This window comes from Felis catus, chromosome B4, assembly GCF_018350175.1.
Source record: "Felis catus isolate Fca126 chromosome B4, F.catus_Fca126_mat1.0, whole genome shotgun sequence".
Lineage (NCBI taxonomy): Eukaryota > Metazoa > Chordata > Mammalia > Carnivora > Felidae > Felis > Felis catus.
In genome coordinates this window covers 28,032,724-28,042,200 of record NC_058374.1, presented here as the reverse complement: position 1 = coordinate 28,042,200, position 9,477 = coordinate 28,032,724, and the positions used below count along the sequence as shown (strand labels likewise).

Below are 9,477 nucleotides of genomic sequence, written 5' to 3'. Positions count from 1 at the left end.
AGGGAGCCCAGCCTCTGAGGGTTGGCACCTAAAATAGTCCAAGAAGGCATGCTGTAAAATGGAATTTTAGACATTGATATCCCCCAAGCTGGGACTATATGACAATGAAGATTCCATTGCTGTTCATAGGCGGGTCATAAAGAGCCTGTGGCATGCCATGGTGGTGTAATGGGGCTGTTGGAGGCTGGGCACATTCACGATATGTTTTAGTCTGTAGGACTGTGAATTAGTCAAATGCCTGGGGTGAGGAAAAGACAATATATTAAGATACTTAATGCTGGGCTAGCATGTAGTAATCATGCCCCAGATCTCATTGGCTTAATACAACAAAAGTTCATTTCTAGCTCACATTATGTCTCCAAACATTGGTTGGTAGGTAGTACAGGGAGGGGCACTCTGTTTCACACACTCTTTCAGGGACCCAGGTAGACAGAGCCTCCTTCATCCTGTGGCTTTACCACTTAGAACACAACGTTTGTGTGGCCTCTGGGGCAGCACAGGAGAAGCAAGAACAGTAAGTAGTTTCCACCCATATTCCATGGTCCCTACTTGGCTGCAAGGGAAGCGAGAAAAATAATCTTTCTGTGTTATTTTGAGTTCAAAAATGAAATGGGATATGCTGAAACTTTCAATATTATCTCGGCTATGGAAATGAATCTGGATTTTTGGCTTGAATAATTAAATCGATGGCAATGCTATTTATTATGGTAAGGAAGACAGGTTTTTGTGCTGATGGGGTGGTGGTGGTGATGGTGGTGGTGATGGTGGTGATGGTGGTGATGGTGGTGGTAGTGGTGGTGGGTGGGTGTGGTGGGGTGGTGGTGGTGGGGGGTGGGGATGGGGGAGGTGGAGGGGTGGTGATGGTGATGGTGATGGTGGTAGTGATGGGGGGGTGGGGTGATGGTGGTGGGGGGGTGGGGTGATGGTGGTGGTGGGGGGGTGGTGGGGGTGGGGGGTGGGGGTGGGGGGATGGGGGGGTGGGGGGTGGTGATGGTGGTGATGGTGGTGATGGTGGTGGTAGTGGTGTTGGGGGGTGGTGGGGGGGTGATGATGGTGACGGTGGTGATTGTGGTGATGGTGGTGGTAGTGGTGGTGGGTGGGTGTGGTGGGGGGGTGGTGGGGGTGGGGGAGGTGGGGGGGTGGGGGAGGTGGGGGGTGTGGTGATGGTGGTGATGGTGGTGATGGTGGTGGTAGTGGTGGTAGGGGGTGGTGGGGGGTGGTGATGGTGATGGTGGTGATGGTGGTGGTAGTAGTGGTGGGGGGTGGTGGTGGGGGTGATGGGGGTGATGGGGGTGATGATGGTGATGGTGGTGGTGATGGTGGTGATGGTGGTGATGGTGGTGGTAGTGGTGGTGGGTGGGTGTGGTGGGGGGTGGTCCGGGGGGTGGTGGGGGTGGGGTGGTGGGGGTGGTGATGGTGGTGATGGTGGTGGTGGTGGTTGTGTGGTAGGGTGGTGGTGATGGTGGTGGTGGGGGTTGTATGTTGGTGGTGGGGGGGTGGTGAAATGGGATGGTGGGATGGGGATGGGGCAGTGGTAGTGGGGCGGTGGGGTGGTGACCCTAAATGGATGGCAGAACTCTCTGCAATGAATAGAAAAACCGGAAGGATTTTTGTGGACAGTAGGAAAACAGACCCTCGTGGATAACGTGGCTTATGTTCCTTTCCCTTTTTTGTGACTGCTTTCTTTCAGCCTTGGGTGGAGGGAGTTTGTGGTTTGTATGTTCTATCGGAAAGAGGAGTGTGGAAATTCTGAGTATGATCCAGGAATTTTCAGTGTCACTATTTCTAAAAAATGGAAGCCAATTAAAAAAATTATACATGTAGTACATGTCCATTTGTTTTTTGAAAAATTGTTTAATGTTTATGATTTATTTTTGAGAGAGAGAGAGAGAGAGAGAGAGAGAGAGAGACAGATAGAGCATGAGTGAGGGAGGGGCAGAGAGAGAGGGAAACACAGAATCCAAAGCAGGCTCCAGGCTCCGAGCTGTCTGTCAGCACAGAGCCCGGTGTGAGACTTGAACTCACGAACCGTGATATCGTGACCTGAGCCAAAGTCAGACGCTTAACCAACTGAGCCACCTAGGTGTCCCTGTACATGCCCATTTAAAAACTTCAACAGTGGGGCACCTGGGTGGCGCAGTTGGTTAAGCGTCCGACTTCAGCCAGGTCACGATCTCGCGCTCCGTGAGTTCGAGCCCCGCGTCGGGCTCTGGGCTGATGGCTCAGAGCCTGGAGCCTGTTTCCGATTCTGTGTCTCCCTCTCTCTCTGCCCCTCCCCCGTTCATGCTCTGTCTCTCTGTCCCCAAAATAAATAAACGTTGAAAAAAAAAATTTAAAAACTTCAACAGTAAGGGCACCTGGGTGGCTCAGTTGGTTAAGCGTCTGACTTGATTTCAGCTCAGGTCATGATCTCATGGTTTGTGGGTTCAAGTCCTACGTCAGGCTCTGCGTTGGCAGCATGGAGCCTGCTTTGGATTCTTTCTCACTCTCCCTCCCTCTCTCTCTGCCCCTCCCCTGCTCATGTTCTCTCTCTCTCAAAATAAAAATAAACATTAAAAAAATTCTAAAATAAATAAATAAAAATGAAAAAATAAAAAACTTCAACAGTGCAGAAGGATATAAAAGACGAAAAATTAGAATTTTTCCTTCACCCAGCCCCACTACCTAAAGATAACCACTGTTAACAATTTCTTACATATCCTTCCAGAGTTTTCCATGCATGCACAAACATTGAAAATACATATTTTACCATTTGTATATACTCTTATGAAATTTGCTTTTTAAATGATTATTTTTTTACATATTTAATAATATGACTTGACATATTTTAACACATACAGCCTTGCTTTATTCTTTTAATAGTTACATAGTATTATTTTACAGATATAGATTATATGTCAGTCGATGGACATTTAAGTTATATCCAGATTTGTTTTTAATTACAATGTTGCGGTGAACATTTTTTATTTGTACACTTTTGCACACTTGGGCAAGATATCTGTAGGATAAATTCCTAGAAGTGGAGTTGCCAGGTCAAGGGATATGTGCATAAAACTTGTTTTACAAGTTTTATAACTTGTGATATTACCGTGTCCTCCATAGAGGTCTTTATTTTTGACTAACAATGTGTGAAAGGGATTATTTCCCTACATCCTCACCTATTCGGGGTTTTCTAAAACTCTTAAGTCATTGCCAATCTGATATGTAAAAAAAAAAACAACAAGACAAAAAACAAACACACACACGCAAACACAAAGTGTCTTTTTGTTTCAATTTGCATTTCCTCCATAAGTGTCCCCATTTCAGTCCTCGATCAAAAAGAATGCAAAGGATGTCATGCAGAGATAATGACAAGGGCACAAGGAGTGATTTGTTGGTTTTCAGCAATATTTTGTGTCCTTTCACCTGATTATTTCCACTGTCCAGAGATTTTCGCGGAAGAGGTAGCTTTTGGGAGGATCCCACAAAGGCAGGGGGTAAGAGATGGGTTATTTATAAACGAATGTGTTGCTGAGGAAGCGCTGACGCCAGTGTCCAGACGCAGCTCCGACCTGCTGCCCTCTCAATCAGTCCGCCCTGGGGCTGATCGCATGGATGTCATGGACAGCTGGGCCACTCTGCTTCCAGGACTGACCTGGCCTCGGCGCCTGGACAAAGCCAGTGTCGTCTGCTGCGTGTGCGCCTAAAACAGCCCTTTGTTTTCCCTTTTTGGGGGCTGGCAGGGGTCCGAGCAGTTTGGAGTTTCATAAATAAGGCGTGGATTAACATTCAGCTCATTTGCCGTATCTCACTGTACCTGCCCCTGGAGTGATCCTACTGGGTACCGGAGCAGGTTGTAGAGGGAGCAGATCTAGGGGAAGGAGTAAGTGGGGAGGAGGATGAACCTGTCAGTCTGAGCACCGATTTCCAACGGCTTGACACGTCCCTGGGTCATCGCTGGAGGCCACACTTGCTGCCTTTGATGTGACACGATTGGTCCACAGTGGACTGGCTCGCCCACATGCCTCCAGCTGTACCTGGGCCGTTTACAGGGGGTCCCTCATGTCAGGGCACCAAACAACAGGCACGTTTGAGGTCCTTTGTGTGTCTTGTGTACATAGTGGCTCAGCAAGCCTCTTCCTTCCCAGATGCTTTTCTCAGGCCACATAGAAAAATCACAGCAAGGGCGTCTGTGTGGCTCAGTCAGTTAAGCATCTGACTCCAGCTCAGGTCATGATCTCACAGTTCGTGACTTTGAGCCCCACATCGGGCTCTGTGCTGTCAGCTCAGAGCCTGCTTCAGATCCTCTCTCCACCCACCCCCTCTGCCCCTTCTCCACTCCCATGCACACTCCCTCAAAAAGAAATAAGCATAAAAAAAGAAAAGAAAAAATCATAGCGTAGTGGTTAATGGTCAGGCTCATGAAACTCATGTGCTGGGGTCTGGATCTCAGCTCAGCTAATTCATTGCTGTGTGGTTTAGAGAAACTTTTTAACCTCTCTGTGCCTCAAATGTACAGATGATACCTAACCAATGACAATACCTAATAGATGATACCGTATCATACCTAACTCATAGGCTATTCAAGTGGGATAATCACACACTCATATTCTTAAGTGCTTGGCCTAAAGTACCCGTTCAATAAACTTTGGCTGCTGTTATTACACCTGGCTGGTGAGACTCTGACTGTCCTGACACAGAAAACCCACATTCCATTTTCAGATCTGAGTGATACTGAATTGGTAACTCCAGAATTCATCAGAAATCATTTTTCTCCCCTCCCCTTTGCCTTTCTTGACCTACTTTGTCTGGTTTACTGCCCCACTCACTTTTCATGCGAATATTCAATTTTTTAGCAGCAGGACTGACAAGGAAAAGTGCCGAGACTCAGTCGAGTAGTATCGCAGAGTTCCAGCACCGCGCACGACTGCTATTTCTCCTACATTGCCCACCGAATGTGGTTGGGGACTCAGGACAGCTACACTCGCCAAGCAGCTCGGAATAAATGGTGTCCAGATGTGGAAACTGAGTGGGAGCGGGTGCAGGGAATGCCCTGCTCATTGGGTGGGATCAGGTTGAGGTGAAGACTGAGACTTTCCTCCAGGATCTAATATTCCCCTTCGCTTCCAAGCCCCAGTTAATTGCGTTCATGTGATGAGGGACAAGAGGCAGAAATCAACGATGCTTTTCAGTGATTTGTACCGGGTACTCCAGTCACAAGATCATTTATTTCTAATGGGGTGCCTTCCATCTGGTGCAGAGCTGATCTGCTCCCAGAGGCAGTAAAAGACAGAGATAACTTCCATGCACGTCCTGGTTAAATAACAAATCATAAATTCAAAGGAGTTATGTAATCTGGGAATGTGACTGAGGCAAACTGTTTCACAGAGGGAAAAGGTTCAGTACCATTGAAGGTTTAATACCGTTGAAGGTTACCTTATGCCTCAGACCCAACTTACAGTCTGTAGAAAATATAGAGGACAGGGAAGGTCAAGAACATCACACAGTGGGTATTTCTCGAAGGTGAAACACTTTGCAGGAGAAATGGCCTGGATTTTTTAAAACGTCAACATTCTAGGGAGAAATGGGAGACCGTCCTAGGTGGAAAGGGGCTCGAGACATAAAACGCCAAAGCAAGGTGCCAACCTCCATTAGATCCTCATTCAAAAAAGGAAAGGAGAACAACCATAAAGGACTTTTGGGGACAACTGGAGACACGGAAGCAGTGACAGATTCTTAGGTGACACTATGGAACTCCTGTTGATTTTTCTGGGCACCATGAAGCCACTGTGGTTACCAGGATCACGTTCTTGTTCCCAGGGAGTATCTGCCCGAGTAATTAGGAGGAAGGCACTATGACATGTGCAGGCAATTTTCCGGTCATGAGAGAGAACACGAGTGAGAGAGAGTAATGTGGCAGACGTGTTAACTATTGAATCTAGGGGGAGGGTTGTGCCGGGTTGAATGTGCCGGGAGGCGATCTGGGTGTCTGTGTGTTTTTATACTACTTTTTTTTTTTTTTTTTTTTTACAACTTTTCCGTAAGCTTGACTATTTACTAAGTAACAAGTTGGGGAGGGAAGAAGGGCTTATGGATGCAGAGACTGGCACACCTTTGGTGGCTTTTGTGTGATAGCACACAGTAGGCAGGGCAAGACTCTTTCCTTGGGAAGGGAGGAGGCCTCTTGTGCCCCTTTGGGAGTTGAGAACAATCTTGTTGAGGGCAGCCCAGCCCCTGAGGCTGAACCGAGAGGACACCTTCCTGAGTCAAGAGCATCTCCAGGCCCCTGAAATTCTAGAGATCACCATCCAGGCCTGTTTCCCTTTATAGAACTTTCTCTTCCTTCCATCCGCCTTTGGTGCAGAATACAAGACTAGCTTCTCTCCTCCCTTCCACATCACCGTGCAGAAAACAGGATTGTGTGAGGGTCAAATGTCAAATTTTATTCACTTTCAGGGTGGAACCTCTTCATCAGTGCTCAATCACCCTAACTTCTCATTGCTCAGAACGCAAGGTCATCTCAAAGCTTTAAGAAGTAGGTTAAACATTGCGTTGTTCCTGTGTCTTATACTTGGACTCCATGAGCCAGAACAATTTAATCCAAGGGAAGAACTCCAATCGCAGGTCTTTCAGGCACAGACAAGCTCTAGAGCGAGCTTTGGGGTAAGAAGGCCTTGTATTAGAATGGTTCAAATCATTGGAGTTTGAAGGCAGACACGTTCCTTGGCGAGAGACTCATTCTGAGAGGCAGGAATTCACACGGTGCCTCTCACCACGAGATGAATCTTTAACCAGCTGCGGGAAGCTTGCTTATCACAAAGCTAACAAACCTGAACTGTGTGGGCAGCCAAACAGGTTGACAGCAGGAGAAACCAGTACCCGAGGCACCGTTTGAAGAAGAAAGCCAGAACTGTGATGCCCAGACATTAACGCCTAATCAAATATTCATTAAAACAAGGAAAGACAGCACAGGATTGGCAACAGCTGAATTTTTTATTAAAGAAACGAGTAAAACCTATCGCCTGCTATCGACCATCATTTCACGAAACGAGGTATAATTTAATTCCAAACAAGTAGTAAGGGCATGAGTGGAGAATAAAGGTGCCTGGGCAAGAGGAGAGAGGGGCTAGATCAGCCGGATGACCAGATGGGTAGGGGCGATTACGGTGTTACCACCCTCAATTAGAATGCTGTCAAAAAAGCAGGGCAAAAATCATCTACAGGATCAAAGAAGATTGTTTTCAAATATGTTCCTTGACCTACCTTTCTGACATCTTGTTATGCTGCTGAGACTTGATAATGAGATGTTAAAGATTTACTCTGCATTTGCAAACAGTTATGCCACATTTTTCACGATGCCGGTAACAACCCCCCGTGTGTGTGTGTGTGTGTGTGTGTGTGTGTGTGTGTGTGTGTAAATCAGTTTTTATATATTTTAAGTGCTATTGAAGTCACGTAAGCCTCACAACAGTAATATGAGGTTCTCACAGTCAATTCGATCATTTCTCTTCTCACTTTACATTAGAAACTGAAGCCCCCAAACAGATTCCGGTTGAATCCACAAACATCCAAGCGTTTGTCAATAGTCAGCTGGTAAAGTGGTCTGGATTTGAACTTCCTAGACAACCCTTGGCCGAAGGAATCCAGGCTTTTAAAAATCAGAATCACTGTAAACCTTCTTGAAGTGTTTAAAGTACCTTCCAACCACACTTCAAACCCAATAAACATAGAATTCAAATGAAAAAGTGCAGAAGCTAGTAGTGGGCATGATAGGAGTTAATTCTGGACACAAAACATGCCTAAAGCAGACGTGGGAAAAAAAACACGCAAAGGGGTTGGATCATCACCACAGCCTTTGGGTCTTCTAGAAGGCAGAGTCTACGGCAGAATTATTAAGTTGTTGACACGCATGTGTGAGGTGCAAACTCAAAGCTTTGGGAGGTGAGACAGAAGGGACGTAACGCAGTTAAGCACGCAGAGCAGTCATGTGGGGCATTGCACGGCAAGCCAGAGAGAGTGGGCACCCCAGGGCCTGCTCACCAGCACTCTGGACTTCTCTAGAAGGGTCTGCAAAGGAACCACACCCTAGAGTGGGCCACAGAAGAGAGGCAGGGAAGGGGATTGTCTGCCCAGCTCCCTCCTATCTCCTCTTCTCATCCACTAGAAGCTGATGCCCTACACTTTCCCATGTGTCAGTGGCCATTCTAGAAGGCAGATCCCAGGCCCTGTGATGTGGTATTTTGTACAAGTCTGAAGGAAGAAGGACTTGGTTCTAACAGAGAGAGGGGGAGGGGAGGGAGGGGAAAGGGACGAGCAGGGAGAAGGGGGAGAGAAAGAGAAAGAGGTGAACCAAACTCCAAAGAGCTGTGTCCCATGCAGTCATTATAATTTCCTACTAACTCCAAGCCACTTAATTATATGCAGAATTTTTTCTGACCTATTGGTTGGTACAGTACCAGTTAAGATGTCAAGTATGATGATAGTTTTCCGTGCCCTGAGATACTTAATGAAGGAATCGATCAGTAAGAAAACATCGAAATGTTTCAACAGACACAGTTAAATTTGAGTTAAGAGCCGTGCGTGACCGTTTGAGTTGAGAATTCTGCCCAAAATTGAGGCTATTGAAAATCACTTAGGTCTACAGGTTTATAAGAACTGGAAGTTTTTAGATTTCAGCTTAAATATGAACTACCTGAAATATTGCACCATCTCAGTTTGGGTTCCTCCAGAAGCTGACCCGAAATATAAGGATGTGAGGACCAGTAGTGTGTTTAGGAGGTGAAGGAGAGACCAATGAAATAGAGGGAAGTGAGAGAAGAGGGGAAGCATGTGTTATCAGGAGGGTCATCACCGTTAGTAGCTGGACATAATGCCGCTGGGGACTCTCGGAGTCCGTGCAAGACACAGTCCTCAGAGTAATTGGACCCAGGGGTGAGGGAGCTGGGGTGTTTAGGTACCAACTCCTATCGGTGGTTGGTTGAGGGTTCCCAGGGGTGTTAAGTCTCCAGAACTTGCAGCCTGGCTTTGTGGGAGAAGAGGAAAAATCGCTCAAGCAAACAGCAGATGCTGGCAGCTACAGGTCAGGCCTTTGCACTCCAGGGAGGTATGGGCAGGGCACCTGCAAAGGCACTACGGGTGATCTGCTACAGGTGACAAGCTACCTTGTCACCTCTCAGGATGAGATGACTCAGCACACGCCTTCAGATATTACGGTGGTTTCACATGTTTTAAAATGCATAATACTGCTAACAAAACGTCCCTTTCTTTGTGAAGGGGACGCTTTATTTTTAAACCACCTTAGATGCATTGTCGTGCAGCCTATCGAGTAGAATGCTTTCTTCTTTGCAGGATGAAACTTGAAAAAAAAAAATAGATTACTAGGTAGGTAGCTAAAATCAGAAAGCTTTGGTTTCAGAAAATTTATGCTATTTTTTCTGTATCAGGAAGATTCTCACACACAAAAAAATACCTTACCAAGTTAATCTTGCCCGTTATTTG

The 9,477-nt window shown here is 46.6% G+C and overlaps 1 long non-coding RNA gene across 1 annotated transcript; it reads left to right on the top strand.

Annotated features, from left to right (window-relative positions):
• The first annotated feature begins 60 nt into the window (after positions 1–60).
• On the top strand, positions 61–6,997 carry LOC123386490. Its single transcript, XR_006600403.1, has 2 exons — positions 61–514; positions 6,436–6,997. It is a non-coding gene; the product is annotated as an uncharacterized LOC123386490 (long non-coding RNA).
• Positions 6,998–9,477: the final 2,480 nt, after the last annotated feature.